We start from the raw sequence: 20,727 nt of genomic DNA, 5'->3' as shown, positions 1-20,727 counted from the left end.
GCCTCTCCTTGTAAGTCTTATTTTCTAGTCGCTTCACCAGATTTTTTGCTCTTTGCTGCTTATGTTTAAGCAACTCAATAACCTTCCTGTAGAAAGGGGCCCAAATCTAAACAGAGTACTTGAGGAACATAGCACTGGTAAGACCATACAAGGGGACAATCACCTCCCTCGTCCTGCTGGCCACACTATTTCTGATGCAGGCCAGGATGCCACTGGACTTCTTGGCCACCTGGGCACACTGCTGCTGTTCAGCTGGCTGTTGACCAGCACCCCCAGGTCTTCTTCCACTGGGCTACCTTCCAGACACTCTTCCCCCAGTCTGTACCCATCTCACATGGTTGTTATGACCCACGTGGAGCACACAACATGTTGCATGCCGTAAAATCAGATGTGGCTCATCACTCCAGCCTATCCAGGTCCCCCTGCAGAGTCCTCCTACCCTCAAGCAGATCAACAGTAACACCTAACTTGGTGTTGTCTGTAAACTTACTGAGGGTGCACTCCATCCCCTCAAAATCATTAATGAAAATGTTAAGCAAAACTGTCCCCAAAACTGAGCCCTGGGAAATACCACGTGACCAACAGGATTTAGCTCCATTCAGTCCTTTGGGCCCAGCCATCCACTCAGTTGTTTGTTTTTTTTCCCCAGCAAACAGTACATCTGTCAAAGCCACGAGCAGCCAGTTTCTAAGCCAGAAGTGGCTGTGGAAAACAGTATTGAATACTTTGCTAAAGTCCAAGTAAGCAACACCCACAGCCTTTCCTTTGTCCACTAAGCATCTGATCTTGTCATAGAAGGAGATTAGGCTCGTCAGGCAGGACTTGCCTTTCATAAACCAAGGCTGACTGGGTCTGATCACCTTGTTGTCCTGTATGCAGCATGTGATGACAATCAAGACAACGTGCTCCATAACCTTCCCTGGCACCAAGGTCAGATGGACAGGTATGTAATTCCCAGGTCCTCCCTCCTGCCCTTCTTGTAGAACAGAATGATGTTCACCAACCTCCAGTCAACTGGGACTTCCCCTTTTAGCCAGGACTCTTGGTAAACTATTGAAAGTGGCTTGGTGAGCACTTATGCCAGCTCCTTCAGCACCCCTGGGTGGATCCCATCCAGCTTCATGGATTTGAAGATGCTCAATTGGTGTAGTAGGCACTAACCACTTCCCTTTGGATTTTAAGGGCTTCATTCTGTTTCCTGTCTCTGTCTTCCAGCTCAGTAGGATGGATACCCACAGAACAACTGATCTTACCAATAAAGACTGAGGCAAAGAAGGCATTAAGTACCTCAGACTTTTCCCCGTCTCTTGTCATTATGTTTCCCCCCATATCCAATATATGGTGGAGTCCTATATATAATGGTCTCCTTTGTCCTCCTTATTTAAACATTTTTATAGTCTTACACTGTAATAGCCAAGCTAAGACCTAGCTGGGCTTTGGACCTTCCGATTTTTTCACTGCATAACTTCACAACATCTTTGTAGTCCTCCTCAGTTGTGTGCTCCTTCTTCCAAAGGTCATAAACTCTCCTCTTCGTCCTGAGTTCCAGAGGCTCTCTTTTCAGCCAGGCCAATCTTCTTCCCCACTGGCTTATCTTTAGGCACATAGGGGCAGTGCTTCCTACTTTCCTACCCCTAGCCCTCCGTCATCATTGGAGGATTCAAGTCAAGTGGAACAGTGAGTTTTCCCTCACCTCTTCTCAGCATTTCATTTGCATTGTAAAAAAGATTTGGGATAAGGAAGCTGTTAGACATACACCAAGAACCTAAGGGCATTAATAACAAACAGCAGGAGTTTGAAGAACAAAGAAATGTTCTTCAAAGTAACAGACCAAGGCATACTAAATGTTTCCATGCCTCAAAAAAAGCTATCTTGTATCTAGTATAACTTTTTAATTTCCTCAGCAATAACTCAGAAATCAACCTTATTAAAAAAAAAACAACAACAAAAAAACACTCCTGCTACATAAAATCTGCTTAGATTTATTCAGCTGCCAGTTGAGTCACAAATATTACTCAAACATTTTTTTCATCATGTCTGCATAGCTCAAAATGAAAATGGAAAAGCATTCAAATTAATTTGGTTGATTTCATAAGGCTTTGACTAAAAGCCAAAATAGCAAAAAATATTTGAATCCTGACAGGAAAAAAAAAAGATAGATATCAAATGAAACAAGCTGTAGCTCAGTCAGATTAGGCAGTCTAACATGATTGATTGCTATGCAAAAAGGAAATCTATCTAATGCATTTTGCAATTTGAGTCTCAGGTGTTGGATATTTTAAACTAGGTAAACATCAGAAATTAGGTTTCTAATGATAATATTGAAACTTTTGAATACCTGTAGTTTTAATATATGCAAGAGGTACAGTCAGGCTGCAGATCCTCTTTAATGGCACCCAAAATCTATCTGCTTCACGAGCTTTAACCACATAGGCATTTATAATTGTTTTGCTCTCAACATACTGTATGCATCTTATTTTATACTGTATGTAATCAAAATAATCAGTACTTTGAAGACAGCCACCTATATCTATCTCCAGAACAGTATTTCCTTGAATTCCTTCAACAACTGTAACCATATTGTATAATTGGGTGAAAGACTTTGTCAACCTAATGCCTGCCACTTGTTACTGCAGCAGCTCTTCTAGATCTAGATTGCTCTTATTAGCAATTCCACTCCATAAGCAAACAAAAACAATAAACACGTGTGCTGTTTTTCTCCTTTATACTCTGTTTTTGTGTGTTTTGCATAACTGACATTTCTCATAGGACACTTTTGTCACATCATTAATATGAGAGTTAGAGCTAGACAATCAAAGGCTTCAGGTGTCAGTGCCCTGATCCAGGTGAACAGACAACATGTTTAATGAAATAAGTATATTTTCATCCATGGCCAAAACAGTCGAAGTGCCGTCACATCTTTTTCCTTTCACAAATTCAAAGTTGTCCCACACAAAGTCCAACCATCCTCCTGGGGCTGCAGTTACTTTCAAATCAGTCCTTTCTATACTCAACTGCTGAGGAACCCCTTTACGTGCAAGTAATTAATTTTCTGAGTTTTCCAATGCAGTAGCATGACACGAATCACAGAATCGTTGAGGTTACAAGGGACCTTTGGAGATCATCTGGCCCAAGCTCACTGCCAAGCAGAGTCACCTGCACCCACATTGCACAGGATGGCATACAGGCAGGTTTCAAATATCTCCAGAGAAGGAGACTTCAGAACCTCTCTGGGCAACCTGTTACTGTGCTCCGTCACCCTCACAGTAAAGAATTTTTTTCCTCATGTTCAGACAGAGCATCCTGTGTTTCATTTTGTGCCCACTGCCTCTTGTCCTATCACAGGGGACCACTAAGAAGTATCTGGCCCCATCCTCTTGACGTCCTCCCTTCAGACATTTATACTCGTTGACAAGATTTTCCCGAGTGTTCTCTTCTCTAGGCTAAACAGGGCCAGCTGTCTTGGCCTTTCCTCATATGAGAGATGCTCCAGTCTCCTGGTCATCTTTGTAGCACTCTGCAGGACTCTCTCCAGTAGCTCCAAGTCTCTCATGTACTGGGGAGCCCAGAACTGGACACAGCACTCCAGGTGAGGCCTCACCAGGGCAGAGTAGAGGAGCAGGATCACCTCCCTTGACCTGCTGGCAACACTCTTCCTAATGCACCCCAAGATCCCATTGGCCTTCTTGGACACAAGGGCACATTGCTGGCTCATGGTCAGCCTGCTGTCCACCAGGACGCCCAGGTCCCTCTCTGCAGAGCTGCTCTCCAGCAGGTCAGCCCCCAGCCTGTACTGGCGCTTGGGGTTATTTCTCCCTAGGTGCAGGACCCTGCACTTGCCCTTGTTGAACTTCATGAGGTTCCCCTCCGCTCAACCCTCCAGCCTGTTCAGGTCTCTCTGGTATATCAGCCACTCCTCTCAGTTTTGCGGTAAGTGACTATTTCTCCCTCTACCACCAAACAAATACATTGCCTGCAGATACATTGCCTATACTGGGCTTGCAAAGCCTCACAATACTCTTCAAGTTGAGACTCCAGTCCAGCAGTACTGTAATTACATTGGCAGCTAGATCCCTTTCAACCTTTTCCTCTGATTTTATATTCTTCCCTTCTCTTCTGTACAACATAATTCACTTCCCACCCCAAAAAGCAGAATGAAAAGAGAGCAGACATAGAAAGAAAAGAACATACACCCCCTCTTCTGTCCCCTCCTCTTTCACCTGTCCCTGCTCTATTCTGTAATGTTCTCCACTTTAAATGTCCTTTCTGTTATTTATTTTGGGCAGTCTCCATTTCCCCTCTCCTTTCCACTCCCTTTTTAACATCAGGATTCCTCAGAGGAATCCATTTTCATCTTTGAAAGTTTGTTTTATTCCTTCTGTAGAAGACCAAAAAAAAGCCAGTTTTCCCTAGTATTTCATTTTGTTGTCACTCAAGAACAAGAAGTTGCTTTTGGAGTTGATAATCTGCAATGTCTTCTTGTATAACAGTTGTCAAGTCAGTAATTAGAAATAATCCATTAGAAGCATAAATTATTGATCAGACTATTTATGTGTGACCACAGAACTTCAGAAGATTATCTGCAGACAGTATCCAGTCAGACTGACTTCTACATAAATTTCTATGTTGTTTCCCCATAAAACCCTAGAAATACTAATATGAAAGGCTTCCAGTAAATTAATGTTACCATTAAAGATAGTGTTGCCAGATTTTTCTTGCTGCTGTACTGCAAATCATTTCAAATCAAACCATGATCTAGTTTAGATTAGTGTTACTTTTATTCACTACACCAATATTAGTGAGTTATGGAAACACAAAAAAGTGATTTTTTTTTCAATCTGCTACTTTCCATGTGAAAAGAACAGATTGCAGATCTCAAATGATGCGTTACTGTTACTGAGTCTAGATATCATGCATTTGTTCCAAAGAAACAGGCTAATTATTGTAGTAATCTTGACAGTAAACAAGATGACTGGAGTTCTTTACTCAGCCATGATTTCCACATTGCAAATGCAAAAATGAAAAGATAGACAAATGAACAAACTGACACTCCCACACAGACTGTGTAATCTACAGTTGACCTGCCATTTCTTTCACTGCCTGTAGACACCATTTAACACTTTAAATATGGCTGTAATCATATAATGAGATTTGCTAAAGCCGGGCTTTGTGTGAACTAGTCCAACTGGTATCTTGATGATCTACTTGCTAAACACGAAGAATACTTTTCAGATATTTTGAAACTAGCAGAAGCAGTAACATTAGTAATAACATTTTCAATGCTTTGTTCAGATTTTGAAAGCATGTCAAACTTTCTAACATCTAATCTGATGCAGATTACACCCATGTTCCATAAACCAGAGATATGTTATAGTTTTAAATATGGAGTAAAAATATTTATATTCATGCATGCAATGGCACTACACTAGAGATTCCCTCTCATAAATATACAAACTGCATAGTATTTTGCTGTAAACATCGCATGCGTAATTATGTATTTCTGAGTATAGGGTTGCTTAAGTAACTTTAAAAGTTTTACTGTTCTTTAGCAATTCATAACCCACCATTCATGTGATGTGATATTTATGCCTCCAAAAGGACCTCACCCATTACAAAGATAAAAGCAAAATATAAGTATGTAGGAACAAACAAGAAAGGAGAGATCACAAATAACGACTGCAAAAACTAAACCTGTACAAAATCTGTGACAGTAAAACAGAGATGTGAGAAAACAAAAAGGTTTGTTAAACTACTACTTTATTCCATCCCACAATCTAAATAAGGAAAGGTCTGTAATCTGAAATGTGTCTGCTCATTTCATAGTTAAGAAAATAAAAAGCTACTGGTGGAAAAGAAGCAAGGGATGCGTGCATGCATGCTAGAAACTGCATTTGCTGAAAGATTTAATTCTAGTTCTTTTTAGAGATAGTTTTACCTTAAACTATGAATTTTTAATGCTCACAAATGGTCAGTGTCTTGCCCTCAACCATCATGAATCAAAAGCGCAAGTGACACTCATAATGAACAGCAGCCTCCCAAACACTACCAGTATCAATCTTTTTCCAGATCAACTGTCTCTACTGAAGTTACAAAAGAAAATTTCCAAATTCTTACCACAACAAAACTCCTATATTCTCCATTATCAGCCCTGCTGAAATTTGAAATTACACGGTACTTTTCCAACTGCTATAATAACCTCTAGAATAATTAAACTTGTACACAAAACCTTAAGATTAAAAAGACACACACAAGGACTTGCCCTGTCTGCATTTCCAGTACAAAACCACTCATCCACCCACACTTTCTTGTACCCATTTCTCATGTTTTTCTTATACATAATACATTTTGACTTTGCCTTCCATCATCCCCTCCATTTCACACTAAACATAAATTCTCTTCCAGTCTACTGCCAAGCCACCTGCCAGTCTTGCTTCCTTCCAGAAAAATATTGATTCTTCTCATCATCACTTTAACTTCTAATCACAATACCACACCCTTCCCTACTGAGACTAACAGTGTCAAGTCTCCTCACAATCTATTTTTCACAGTTTTTTTCTTCTACTAACAAATCAAAGTTAACTCCCTCCAAAACCATCAAGAGTTCTCCTCCAATTGAAAATCAATTTTCCAACTACCTAGACAGTTTCAATATAGCTATAAGCTGGGCTAAACAGTATCTGGCACACAGCTTCTGATCTTAGCGTTTCTTTTATGCAACTGTTCTTTTGGGTTATTTTTTTTCCTATTTTCCCATTCAAATGCACTCACAATTGACTGGTGAGTTGGACCGAGGAGAAGTATTCTGTCTCAAATGGTAGATGCCAGAAGTCTGAAGATGATGGATCCAAAAGGACAAAAGGTGGTATCAGCAAGGTAAACAGAAAGTCTAAATGCTTGGCCGTGAAGTTTGGTTCCAAGTAGGTCAGACTACTATTGAGATCAGGAAGGTGTCTTAAAAACTTCTTGACTCCAGGATCAACTCAGCAGCTAACGGCTCTTTTATTAATGGGAGGAGAAGAAGGAACAAGAACACAACAAAGCAACCCACAGTAGGAAAGAAGCCACTGAATACAACAGGAAAAAAAAAGTTCTGAAAAAGAAGAGTACAGATGCAGTAAAAGGCAAAAGGCAGGGAGACATCTGGAGGGATAAAAGGATAAAGCTGTTTACATACTTGCTCCCTCCTTGCTTTAAACCATTTTGTTTCCAGAATCCTACTGAGTTCCCGCTTCTGCCTGTAAACTCACCTGCTGCTTCACTACCGCAAGGAAAGACAGCAGCAGTATTTTTACTGTTGTGGGAAAGAAAGACAATTCCTTTTTACATATCACAGGAAACATATCCACTTAGAATAAGAAAAGAGATGTTATGTCCTCCCCACAGTGTCTTTGACTGATTTTTTTTTTAAATTTGTCAGTTCAAAATAGTTATTGTGTACGGTGCAATACCATTCATATCAGAACGTCGGCCTCTATAATTTTAAGTGTTTTTTTTTTTTTTTTTTTAAACAAATCTGCTATGCAAGCTTACTAAATGAATATACAAGTCCACTTAACTCTGTTGCTACATCTTGTTTTTGCCCTGGATTTTATGTTTTCTTGCTCCTTTAGTCCTTCTTTCTTCTCTGTAACGTGTTATCAGGAAGGATGATTTGCTATCTTATTCTCCTGACAGAAGGTTGTCCATGTTTTGTTTGCCTTGTTTCTTTCTCTAGAGGCTCAATGAGTAACTGGAAATGATGACAGGATGAAAAAGACACTGTACCAATCAACAGGTTTGTTGTTCTAAGTTGTTGTAATGGTTTACAATAAGTTAACAGCTAGATGAGAATTTATATTTGCTTTAACTGGAAATAAGCAAAGATGGTTTCATCTAATAACACCACAGAGGTAATACATGCATGCTTACTGCTTCCAAATGGATTTATTTATCAAATGAAAAGAATTAAAGAAAGGTATTTGGCTTAACAATTAAATTTGTGATTTCTTACATTGCATCCTCCTTTTTACTAACATTAAATTGTTAAAAAAACAGCCTAGTACTTTATCTCATCTTAATTTAACAATAAAGTAAGTGCAGCAACATGGTATTTAAAAAGCAATACAAAATAAAAGATACGGAAACAGAAGGCAGGTGTTTCACATATATAACATGCTTCTCAAGTACAACAGTTAAGTCTCTGAGAAACAAAAACTTCAGGAATACATAATACCAATGATACAATCTCTTATTAAACAACGGTTTCAGCCTGGAGAAGAAGAGGCTGAGTGGAGACCTCATCACAGTCTACAACTTCCTTGCGAGGGGGAGTGGAGAGGCAGGTGACCTATTCTCCATAATCACCAGTGATAGGACCCGTGGGAATGGTGTCAAGCTGAGGCAGGGGAAGTTTAGACTGGACATCAGGAAGAGGTTCTTCACCGAGAGGGTGGTTGCACACTGGAACAGGCTCCCCAGTGAAGTAGTCACTGCACCAAGCCTGTCTGAATTTAAGAAGTGTTTGGACTGTGCACTTAGGCACATGGTCTAAAATTTTGGGTAGACCTGTGCGGTGCCAGGAGTTGGACTTGATGATCCTTATGGGTCCCTTCCAACTCGGGATATTCTGTGATTCTATGAAAGGTAGTAAAGTCATTAAATGATACATAAGAGGGAATACATTTAGGTTCCTTGAGGTGAGAAGTTGACATTCCACAATTAACTCATTTCTAATTTACTAGTACAAAATAGCTTACAGGGCTACTGTTAAAAAATACAAATACTAAAACTAACTTGATTTGTGAATTCATAACCAAGAATTCAGAGTGGTAAAAGAACCATCTCCCAGTGGAATACCCCTGTAACTAACTCTAGATAACATCCCAGAAAAGAAAGCATATTTGTCTAAAGTGGTTGAAGTCTAATAACTTGACAAAAGCAGAAGATTGTAATACTCCAAAAATTCCAGTTGGCCTAACAGTCCATGAATCTTAGAGAACCAAAGAGAATTAAAAAAATAAATAAATCAACTATAAATATACACACAACTGTATAAACTCTGTACAATTAAGTATTCAACAGTCTCAGGGCAAGACAGATTGATTTATTCAAATTAATTTAAAATTGCTTAAGTTATGATTAAAATTGGAAGGAACATTTGTTATAAATCATTTTTGGTTTGCATTTGTGATTTTTAAGCTGTTGTTCTGCAGTTAACCACATTTAATCACTGACCCAGTCAAATAATACTTCTTAGCACTAAACTTGATTTATCTTTTTTTTTTTTTTAAAATTAAAGAAGACACATTGCATTCCATTGCTTCTTACAGGAAAATGCAATGTAATGTGTTCAATCTAGACTTGGGTGTTTAATTACATTATGCTCACAAGTATGTTGTCTATGATTTTCAAGACAATGTTTTTAAACATATCTGGCAAGCTACATTTGGAAAATAGAAATATAACAAAAATACATAAATCTAAAAGACATTTTTAAGTTGACTTTAAATACGACACTTCTAAAGAAATGACACATAACCAAATACAGTTGTCAGAACACATTTTACACTTCAAACTGAGCAGTTCATTACAGAAGGGAAGCACTACCCTTATGTGAACTGAACAGATTGTTTCTGGTGACACTGTCCTTCAATGGCTTAAAATGAATACATTTCATCATTTTATGTTTTTTGTTGTTGTTGTTTGTTTTTGTTTGTTTGTTTTACACATAAATGGGAAGAGTAAAGTGTTTGTCCTTTGGTTGTTGGAGAGTCCTTGACTTCCTATTGTCTTGGCTTTCTCTAAAACTTGGACAATGTTCATATCTTATCTGAATTTAAAACTCATGTGCTCGGTCTCTGTCTCAACCCATCTCACCGCTACAGAAAAAACACTGAGAAGCTGGATAGAGTGAGTTCACAGCAGGGGCCACTGACATGGGCACATGAGGACAGACAGACTTGGGGAGCTGGGCATGTTCAACCCAGAGAAAAGACAACTTCAGAGGACCTACCAGCAGCCCCCAGTACCTACAAGGAGGTTAGTGGGAAGACAGAGCTTGGCTCTTCACGGGACAAGAGGCAAGAAGCATAAGTTGAAACACAGGAGATTCAGACAGGACATCAGGAGAAAGCGTGTCATCCTGTGGACAGCCCACCAGTGTAACTGGGACACAGAGAGGACGTGCTGTCCCTGGCCTTAGAGTTTTCACGACCTCACTGGATACAGCTCGCCATTACTGATGCCGCTCTGGATGGGAGCTTGGAGCAGAAATCTAGTGAGGTCCACTCCACAGTCCACTATTCCATGATTCTATGAATACAGTATCTTTATTTAACCAAAAGTTACATTATTTGATTAAAGTTCGGTGTTAGCAGAACCATTTTAAGGAAAACCATTCAGAGGCAGCTATTACAAACAGTTATTTAAGGAAATCCTGTTCATTCATATTAACTGTTTGTCCACCCAACATCAGGAATGACACGCTCTTGTTTTCCTTCTGTTTGTCTACTTAAGGTGAAATGAGACAGCCACTTTTCCTGGCTCTGCACATATTTAACCTACTGTTAAATAGATTAAATTTGTTTGTATGACAAAGGGCACTGAAGGTCTCTTCCCCTTAGGCATTCTCAGTCTGAAACACTTCAGCTACATTGTGGCATGTCAAAACAATACCGGGTTTCCTAGCCAAGACAGATTTCATACAGGGAGGAAAGAGAAAAGTAATTTGACATATTAACACAAAGCACCAATTTAAAACTAAAGCTTTTCCATATTTCCTGAAAGAGTTTCAAGTAATCTAAATATAGAGCTGCTCAAAGATATTTCACAGAAGTCACAAAGAGCAGCCCACACGGCTGCTTTCCAATAAGAAACTAGACAGACGACACTGAAATGTGGCTATTTGGCGATATCCTTTCAAACAACATAGAATAAATACTTGAAAACAAGTAGCTCATAACACTTCTGCAGCTGTCACATCCTAGCATATCACGACATGTCACTAACTTGCTGCAACCTCAGGTAATAACAAAAAAAAAATCTAAAAAATCTGACAGTAAGAAATGCCACTTCACCAGCAGGCTCAGTCTTCGAATCACAACGTAATAACATCTTAAGACAAAGCATTCTGTATTAACAACTTATCAAAAAAAAAAATCTCACAAGTTCAAGAGCTCCAAAAAAAGTGTCAAAACTCACAGAACCAGTATAAAACTGACATATAAAACAACAGAGTTTTTACAAAACAAGTACATAAATAAAATCCCTTATGTTGTAATGTTAGCTTAGAACTCGGTCTTGTGAGTCCACAGGCAAAAACATTGACAAGCTATCAGTCTAAGCAAATGGCTGACCTCTGGGAAGACAGACTTGGAAAAGTACCAAAACCCAAGAAAATTATGGTACGGTTTAAGTCTGCTGCAGCCTACAGATACCCTTGTAAACACCATTAATGTGCCAGAACCAGCTTTGGTAGCAAAAACAGCATGAAATTGGCAGTGTCCTGCACAATCCCTCCAGCTTTCAGCTGCTGAAATATGAGCTTGTTCTACCTTAATCCACATGTGTTAAAATCACACATGCAACTACATTGCAGAAATAGTTTCTAATTGATATGGCTCTCACTTATACCGATGTAATCTCATCAACCTCAACCAAACAATCCTCCTTTATCTGTTCTATGCTGTGGTCTGAGTCTACTTCATCACACTGCTTTTACGTCTGCAAATGTGTAACAATGAAAAGTGAAGATTCTACCTCATTTTTTACATCCACCTTGCTCAGGCCTGTAAGTTCTACCAACAGTTTTACTTTCCCATCATCACAAACTTAAGTAAAACACAGTTCTACTCAATTTCTGCAAGCATGCTCTCAAAATGTTCATCAGAATTCAGTGCAACTTCACTATTCTTTCAATGTCCGAAACAATTTTAGTGTGCCAGTCTCCAGTTTTAGGGATCAAAAGACTTTTCAAAAAGAACATCCTAATTGTAGCTAGTTACCTTGAAATCATCTTTAATTGAAGCCAAGTTAAGATAAAAGCAACCAGAAGTATTTAATCATAAAATCCCTGATAGACAGCATAGTTGCAAAGGGTTATGAAGGCACAACTGTAGAGCAATTAAAAGATAACTATGCACCTATTTACACAGTTGTTAGAATAGTTCCAAAGTCTCAACCTTTTGGAAGCCAGCTGTTGGACTGACACATGCTTTATTGCCCACAGCTGAGCATCTGTGTCTTGTGCAATCCCATGTCCTCAGATTCCACTGGGAACCCAAACTTTCTTTTGTAGCTCAGTTCATCTTTGGGGTTATCCAGGATGTGGTTGCACAACGTTTTCTCTGGCACTGTAAACCAGTTTAAGAAGTTACCCTGTCCATTCCCCTTCCCTCTTGCCACTTGTTTCAAAGAGAGAAAAAAAAGTCTTAAACTTAGGTCACAGTTGTGATACAGTTTACAGCACAGTCCTACAAAGAGCTGTTGTGTTTACAAAGCTGATGGAGCAGCAAATTCCAGAGTTTATGAGAGGCTGAGGAAAGAAACTTCTTGTGTGGCATACACTTAAAACATCAAGAAACTCCAACCCCTAGCTTTCTGTCAGATCTCTGGGATTTCTTGGTGTATAATTTCTGACAGAAAGGCCAAAATTCACTTTGTCTGCTCAGATTCTCATCCATTTTTCTTAGCATTAAGAACTCTCCTATCCCTTGGCTAAGCAGGTAGTCTGCTTCCTGTCGCTCCAAAGGGCAAAACCTCAAGGTATCAAAATACATATTAGGGGGAAAAAAAAAAAAAAGAAAAAAGTGTCACTGTTTACTTAGTGCAGAAATCAGAAAAACTTGCATAGCAGAAGATTTGTCAACCTAATAAATTAAATCAGTTGCTTAAAAACTGCATAATTAACACTGATCTCAACTCACAAGAGTAGGTATCCAAACTTCACACAAGCGATCTTAGACTCTGAAGAGTACAGTCTTGTAAAGCTGTATTAAATCTGATTGTACATGACAACAAAGCTGCACACATTTCTGTGACTATATTATGATATGACTAATATATTCTACAGTAGAATTTCTAATGGTTCAGAAATAATCCAAAGAGAGAAGTTGTACCAACAGTACTATAAAGTATGTCAAAATAGCGTCAGAAATAAGGCCAGAGATGCCAATTATAATTTCCAAAGTCAGTCTGTACAAGAAGTACTTGTCTCCATGTGAGGTACATTTCATTGTGAGAGAAAGTATCTTTCTTTAGTAGTTTGATGATAATGTTGAAAAACAGTCAAGCTTTCAAGTGCATGTATCTTCTTGGCAGCCTTCACGCAACAGCCAATAAAATGGAAGTAGTTTGGCTTTGTGTCCAATTTCGATTCTTTCAACTACAAGGAGAGAGTTTTAAAAAGCTTTCACTTCATTCAACTCCTTTTACTACCCCCATTTACAGAGGAGAGCAATGTTTTGCCTTCTTCACCTTTGCAGTCTGTAGGATTGGAATAAGACTGTTTTTGATTCTGCTTTTCCCTGCGAGGATGCCAGCTCATAGAGACCAGTTGCTATTTGGCTTCAACTCCAGATTTCCCAGCACACTGGAGTACTCCTTCGTACAGATGGGATATAACAAACATGTAGGTGGCTTTATTTCCCCTCTACATTTCAGTAAGCATTTGTTCCGTTGCTTCACAGAGAAACATGCAGAGAGTTGGGTATTACTGTCCCTTGCAACTATATTCCATTTAGTTTATGAACAAACATAACATAAACTTAAGAAACAAACAGTATTGCTACCTTTTGTAGAACCAGAACTAAACATCACAGCACATCTGAATTCTTCACAACTGAGAAATGCTGCAAAAGAAAGGATCTTTGCTGGTGTATACTCTCCAATGTCATAAACAGTACACCAACTATGCCACACATAGCAGACTTAATTTTATGTTCTTTTTCTGAACATCATTCTCCAACATGAGCCTCCACTTGAAGGCTGTACTGTTAAGAGCCTTTTGTCTTTATAACCTCAACAAAGCTTCCTATGTTATTTGACTATCATTAGAGCTTTCCAAAGCATCTTTAAAAAAAACAGACAAAAAAATCTCTTTCATCAGGAATTAATAGTGTTTTTTTTTCCAATAGCCTTAGCCTTCAAATGTTCTTGTGTTAGGCTTGTAGTCAAGTTTTACCGATATACTCAGAGAAATTCAGACACCACCTGTGACCCTGTTTCTATAACTGAGCCCATGAAAGTAATCCCATAATTTCATATTGAAGTCAACAGGGCTCCCAATCTAAATGCACTTGAACAACTGAGGCCTCCCAGGATTGCTTGAGAAATAAAGGTAGAAAATCTACTGTATATTTTTATGTAGCAAGATAAGATATTTAAAAGTAAAAAGATTTTTTTCTTATTTTAAAAATACCTTACAGTTCTGGAAACACAAGGAGCAGCACAACACGCCGAAGAATTACAAACATTTTGCTCGTAACTAAGAAGTCCTTAGCTGTTGACCAAGATTAATGGAGAACAAAGACTGAAGATATTCATTTAAGGCATATTAGATTTCATTAAAGATCAGTTTATTTCATACATGCAGAATATCAATGTTAGGACTAAGAAATGTTAACACCGTTCTTATAAAATATTAAAAAACAAGAAATTTTTTTTTCATACTGTTTTTCAAAGACGGGCTGACTGCAGAAATAAAAAAGTCTCACTAATTGATTTAAACTGATTTCCTAATTATTCTTAATAAATACTATAAAAACAAATCTTTAGGACCAGTAAAGTCAAAGAACCATTTTCTGATTTGTAGTTTATATATGCAAATAACTTTAATTGCATCACTTTGAACATACATAATCTTTAAGACACTTGTAAAATACGTTCTTAAACCCTGAAATCTATTGCAACCCCTCGAGCACATAAGCAAACTGATAAAGATTCAGCTAAGCTAGCTCGACTAGACTGTCAATACAAATTTCACATCAAGAACACATAGCTCAGGAACCACAATAAATACCAGAACAAGTTCTACGCGGGTATGCACACAAAGCAAAAAGCACCATCCTATACACACGTACGCAAGCATATAAACTCTTTCAGAGTTCCAGCCTAAGTAACCAATTTTTAGTTTCTTAAGGCTGTAAAAAGCTCCAGTTCTATTTCCCAGGCCTGGTACTGAGTATGTTTTTCAACTTTCACATAAGTACTGAACAGCAGCTTCAGGACATCAGTGGTGATAACTGGTCAACTTAGAATATCTTGATTTTGGTCTAGTCTTAACAAAATTGAGAGCTAGCCAAATGAAGAACAGAAGACAGATAACATTTTATGTAAACAAATACAGACCATTAAACTCCTAAAAGAATAGTGTGCAGCTATTCCCACATGGCACTGAATTTTAAGTCAAATGTAAGCTGTTAAAACAACCATGCAGCAGGATATGCAGTTCAACACTCTCTGCTAAATATAGGCACATGCAAGGCAAGAAACAGTGTTCCAATGAATGAAGAATGGGATCAAAAACATTCAAATTTCATCTGACATCTTGTCTTTTGTGACATTACAGAAAACAGAAAAACAGACTCAATTCATAGAAAAGCAACACAGATTTATTTAATCTATGGACAAATACTAACGATTCTAGGAAAAATACAGAAGGAAGTGCAGAAGAAGGGACAGAGGCATGGAAAAAAAATCAAAACACTGAATACTAATGCCTCTCTTCCTAACACAAGAGAATGTTCAACTTTGACTAAAAAGTGATCTATTAAAAACATAAGAAACTGTGTAATAGTACTGTAGAAGTCACTGTCATAAAGACAAAAATGCAGAGACAACTCACATCATAAAAGGACAACATCTTTACTGGTTTAAAAGAAAATACCTATAGTTAGGCTGCACCCTTCAGGATTTTTTTTTCCCTACAAGTCCAATTTAAATAGTTACGTTTGAATGTTTAATACAATGACTGCATAACCAAAATTACAGAGGCAAATACCCTCCAGGCAGGTCATTCTACTTGCCTACTCAATAACCACCTACGCTTTCCACCAAAGATAATTGCTTTCCAGTACAGGTCAACAAGCAGAAGTAAAGTTAGAAAATACTTTTAAAGATCAAATCAGCTGTACTCAATACCCATGATAACACTAGGGGATTCTACTTTTTTTCCATTTGATTCAGGTCTCTCTGTGTTCAGTACTGTATAACAAGAGAGTTGGTTATGGAGTGAGGAATCACCTTTTTTCTTCCAGCATCAGACAAGTTACAAACGACAGAACCAAGACACCTTACATTCGAGTCCTGTAGCTCTCAGTGTATTCCGATGGTCACCCAAGTGACAGATATCATGAACTGTGTAGATCAACTCAGCAATACAGCCAAAAAGCACGTCTGTGCGTGTACCAAATAACCGACTACAGTTCTACCAGCAGAACTACTATAAGGAAACTTTGTAGTGTACATATGTTTTCACTTTGCTTTTCAGGTCTCCAAAAAGATCTACCATATCGAATAGTTTGCAAAATCTCATATCCAGAAATTCAAGAAAGCTGATTATTTATCTTCTGATATAGAAGTCACATCTGAAACAAGTTAGAGAAATACAAATACAAGCCTGAGCTCAAATGTTGACTCAGATCTTGCTAGTCTTACTCATATTAGTCATCTTACTGGGCTCATGCTGAGAACCCTGTGGGTGGACACATGAATTCATACAGAACCCACTGAAATCAGTGCACAGACAGGATCAGATGCTCTGAAATAGCAGCTCCATTAAGTTAAATGGAAAAAGTATAACTGTGTATTGCCTAATAACAGTGTTAATGTTTGCATGCAAGCCTTAGTGAAAAGAATGCGGGGACAGAAGGATGTTTATAATAGAAATGCTAACTTGTAATAGCACAGTACCACTAGCACAGGATAATTCAGGTTAAAAGGTACCTCACGAGGTCTCATCTAGTTCAACCTCCTACTCAAAGCTGCAGTTATTTTTATTTTAAAAAGCCATGAGGTTTTGATTGCTTATTCAGTATCAGTTGTTCTTTTTTCAAAATCTCATTGCTACAGATATATTTTAGTTGATGCATGAGTAATTATTTTACCCTGCTTTTCAATGAAAGTTTCATAACTTCTGATAGTAGCTCCCTTTTAGGTACAAGTTACACGATTTAACTCACGCATTTGTTTAATGTTAGTATATATGTGAATCTTGTTTATTTCCCCTCTTGAGGTTCTTTCAGCCAAGATAGTCGAACATTTCCTGTTACTGCATACATTTTCTCCAAGCTTTTTGTTTACTCTAAGTCATACAGGAAAAATGCCCCAGAACTGAGATAAAGAGACCAATGTCAAAAGTTACAACCCTGTTCAGTAACTGCTGCTCCTACAACTTCAGCAAGAGGATGCCACTGCTAGTACAAGATGGCAGTGACATTCACTTCAGTCATACTCCTGGTCACGCACAACACCAGCTCCGCACAGTTTAGAAATGGTTATTCTATTAGCCCAATCACCACTCCTAACAGTTACACGTGAGAAGCAGTAGTCTCCTTTCATTTTCCATTCTGCAGTTCTAGTCAATCCGACTCCAGTCAACAAGGATGTTGAGCCATTTTCCACCTTCTGTAAACTTCTTGCTCATTAAAATTTCCCCTCCAGAAGCAAACACTACTTCCCTGTGTTGTTGTCATCAACATTTATGAAAACGAAAGAGCTCTTGTAAATGGTTCAGACTAAAGGCTTCTCAAGAAAGCACGCTTGCCGCCACTACCACTTCATACTGTAATACTACAGTTACTGAATACAATATTATTTATTCACACCTCTGAAGTCACTGGGGACTCACTGCCTTCAAAGCAGAAGACAGTAGGAAAAAGGTAGCTATCACTGAGTCTTCAAACTACCATGTCATCGACTCTAGTCAGGGAACAAAACCAGGCACCTCTGAAGAACATCACTACCGTGTTACCCCCGTATCAGTTACGGGAAAGAGTGAGCAGGGCAAGGAAAAAAAATTAACCCACATAATCAGTCCAAGCTACCACTCCACACCGTGAACATAACCTCTCTACAATCTCCTGTCAATATTGATTTTCTATAAAACACACAATTCAGAAATACTTCTCTCACCTGAACTGAATTAGTCAACATTAACTGTATTAATGCTGGCTAACGTCAGAAACAACGGAGAGCTAGATGTTAAACTGGGAAGCTGTACGGGGCTAAGATGTCAGAAACACTGGCTATTAACCAGCTAGTCCTACCTGCAAAATCGCATTTGAGACTTTAAGCAGCCTTCCCGGTTATGTTTCCCTCTGGCAAGCAACTAGAAAGGATAGCCTACGTCCCTCTGAACACAAGGATTTTACGGAAAACCAAAGCAAGGTGTTGTTTTCTCCCCTGACATAGAGAGTTGGGAAAGGAAATTTGAAGACAGAGCCAATTAGGCTGACACTAGACACACACAAAAAAAAGGAGGGAGAAGTTTTACGCGCAGTTTTTTACTTCGTAGTAACAGCAATAATAGTCATTCATCTCGTGGAAGTTAATGAAGTTCACCAACAAGCGAGCATTTCCGCGCCCGGCTGCCAGCGCAGCGCAGCGCAGGCACGCCGCGGGAGCACCCCTCCGCTGCCGCCTCCCCGCCGCAGGCAGGCAGCTCCCCGCCGCGCCGCGCCGCAGCCCCGCGCCCCCGAGGCAGCGCCCCGGCCGCCCAGCGCCGCTCCGACAAGGTGCGGCGGCCGGCCGGGGACGGCGGCGGCGGACTGCCCGCTCCCTGCGCCGCACGGCCGCCCGCCCCGCAGCCCGGGGCCGCTCCCGCCGCCCAAGCGGCGAGGCCCGCCGTGCCCCCCGCCGTGCTCCCGCCGCAGGTACGGCCTACCCGCCGCCGCCCCGGCCCCGGCCCCGGTCCCGGTCCCGGCGGCGCCGTCCAACCGCCCGCCAACCGCCCCCTCCGCCGAGGCCAGCGGACAACCGCCGCCGGCCCCACTCACCCGGCGGGGGCTCGGCGGGGCGGAGCGGCGCACGCAGGCGGCTTGCCCCTCAGCGCCCGCTCGCTCTCCATGCACGGCGCCGGGGGAGGCGGCGGCGGTCGGCGGCGTGGTGCCGAGCCGCGCCGCGCTCTGCCCGCAGCCTCCTCGCGGCCGCCCCGCCTCCCTCCCCCCCTCTTCCCTTCCCTCACCCCCCTCCCAGCAACGGGCGGGGGCCGGGCCGCGGGGCTCCCGCCGCCTGCGTCATCACGCAGCTGCTAGGCGACGGGGCGGGGCCGCCGCCGGCCGTTACTCGCCCCGCGGGGGGGGCGGGTTGCCCCGTGGCCGTTGGGCGGCCGTTGGGCGGCGGGTGTCGGGCTCCGCCTGGGGAGCGGGGCGGGGTGCGGGGGTAGCCGCGGGGAAGGGTCCCCCCGCTCCCGTGCTGTTCCTCCGGGGAGCGGAAGGCTCTCGTCTCTCTCAGGTTTCCGTTTTCCGTCGCCAACCGGAGCCGCTGTGAGGTGAAAAGTGAAAGAAAGCGAGGTAAAGAGCCGCGGACCGCGCCGCCGGGCTGACCTCGCCTTGGCCAGGCGTAGTAAACAGCAGCTCCCTTGGCAGCCGTGTGTGTTAGCCGGGGCAAGGGGAGAGTGCGCCTTTTTTTCAGGCGATGTTTGTATCTGCTATTTCTGTCCTAGGTCTGGGCTTATTGCACAACCCTTAACTTTGAAAAAGTACGCTTTTCTGTAACTTGTGTGATGACTGTGCTCCTTGTTTTCTTGCCCGTGCCAAGTAAACCTGCTTCAATTAAAACTCTGAAATAGGTGAGCTAGGTTGTCTGTTGGAACAAGCAGAAAGAGAAGGAGCTTGACTGCTGACCTGAAGAGATAGCGAGATAAGGAAAAACGCCAGTATCAGAGGACTCAATCTACAAAAAAGCACCATGAAGTCTTTTCCCAGGAGACAATCGAGAGAAGGACTGGGAAGAACTAAAAAGACAATTTGATCTGACATAGATTATGACTGAAAACCACCAACAGATGCATGCGCAACTCTGACCAATTCCAAAGCAGACTGTTACCTGTCTGCTAACAGAATTTGGTACTGTTAAAGAAAAAAATGTTCTTTAAGGCAAACTTATCACTGCCATCTCCAGAGTGACATGTTTTTAACTCTTTAAGCAGAAGAAAAGTGTCGCCTGTGTCATATGACATCATCTTATGGAAATCTAGGGCAATTCAGAATTAGAATTTAACTCAGCGTGTACATTGCTTTGCATATTTGGCTTCCTTGAATATGCAGTTTAAAGGACACTCAGTGATTTTGAAATAAAATCTATTATTTCTTATATCTGTCTAGTCCCCTATCTCACTGGAAGTCTCTTTGGTACTACATCCTCTAATAATTTGCCTTTCTTTTTTAATGCCTTTCTCTCTTTCCAGGCTGTCATGTTGAAAATTCACACAAGCACCTACTCCTGTGACACTGAAAACTTCTGACAAATTGCAAAATAAAATAGTTCTAATTCATCCAGAGTATAATTGCCACTGGTATCCAGACCGCTTAAAAGATCAGGAGAGTAGTGTAGTATGTTGGTTGTGCATCAGTGCATATCCAAGACTCTGCTCATCAAGATCTCTGTGGACGGAACACTGCAAGTGCAAAGAATTTTACAAAAGTGGATGGGAATTCCTTAAATTATTGTTTGTAAAGCTTCCACATTTTAACAGTGTCAGGTATGGTTGGACCTTGAGAATCTGCCAAACTCTTGACTGATAAGAGAACA

At 40.6% G+C, this 20,727-nt stretch overlaps 1 protein-coding gene across 3 annotated transcripts in view; it reads right to left on the bottom strand.

Annotated features, from left to right (window-relative positions):
* The window catches only part of JAK2 (Janus kinase 2), a 92,910-nt gene extending 73,772 nt beyond the window's left edge, over positions 1-19,138 (bottom strand). The window contains exon 1 of one of the 3 annotated variants that reach the window (XM_080574393.1): positions 18,972-19,138. The gene's annotated coding sequence lies outside the window, so the exon portion shown is untranslated. The remainder of the gene's footprint in view (positions 1-18,971) is intronic. The other 2 variants (XM_080574399.1, XM_080574397.1) reach the window with 2 other exon arrangements.
* Between the last annotated feature and the right edge of the window lie 1,589 nt (positions 19,139-20,727).

Source organism: Anser brachyrhynchus (assembly GCF_964034855.1).
Source record: "Anser brachyrhynchus genome assembly, chromosome: Z".
Classification (NCBI taxonomy): Eukaryota; Metazoa; Chordata; class Aves; order Anseriformes; family Anatidae; genus Anser; species Anser brachyrhynchus.
The sequence above is the reverse complement of the archived record's forward strand: the minus strand, read 5'-3'. Positions and strand labels throughout refer to the sequence as shown.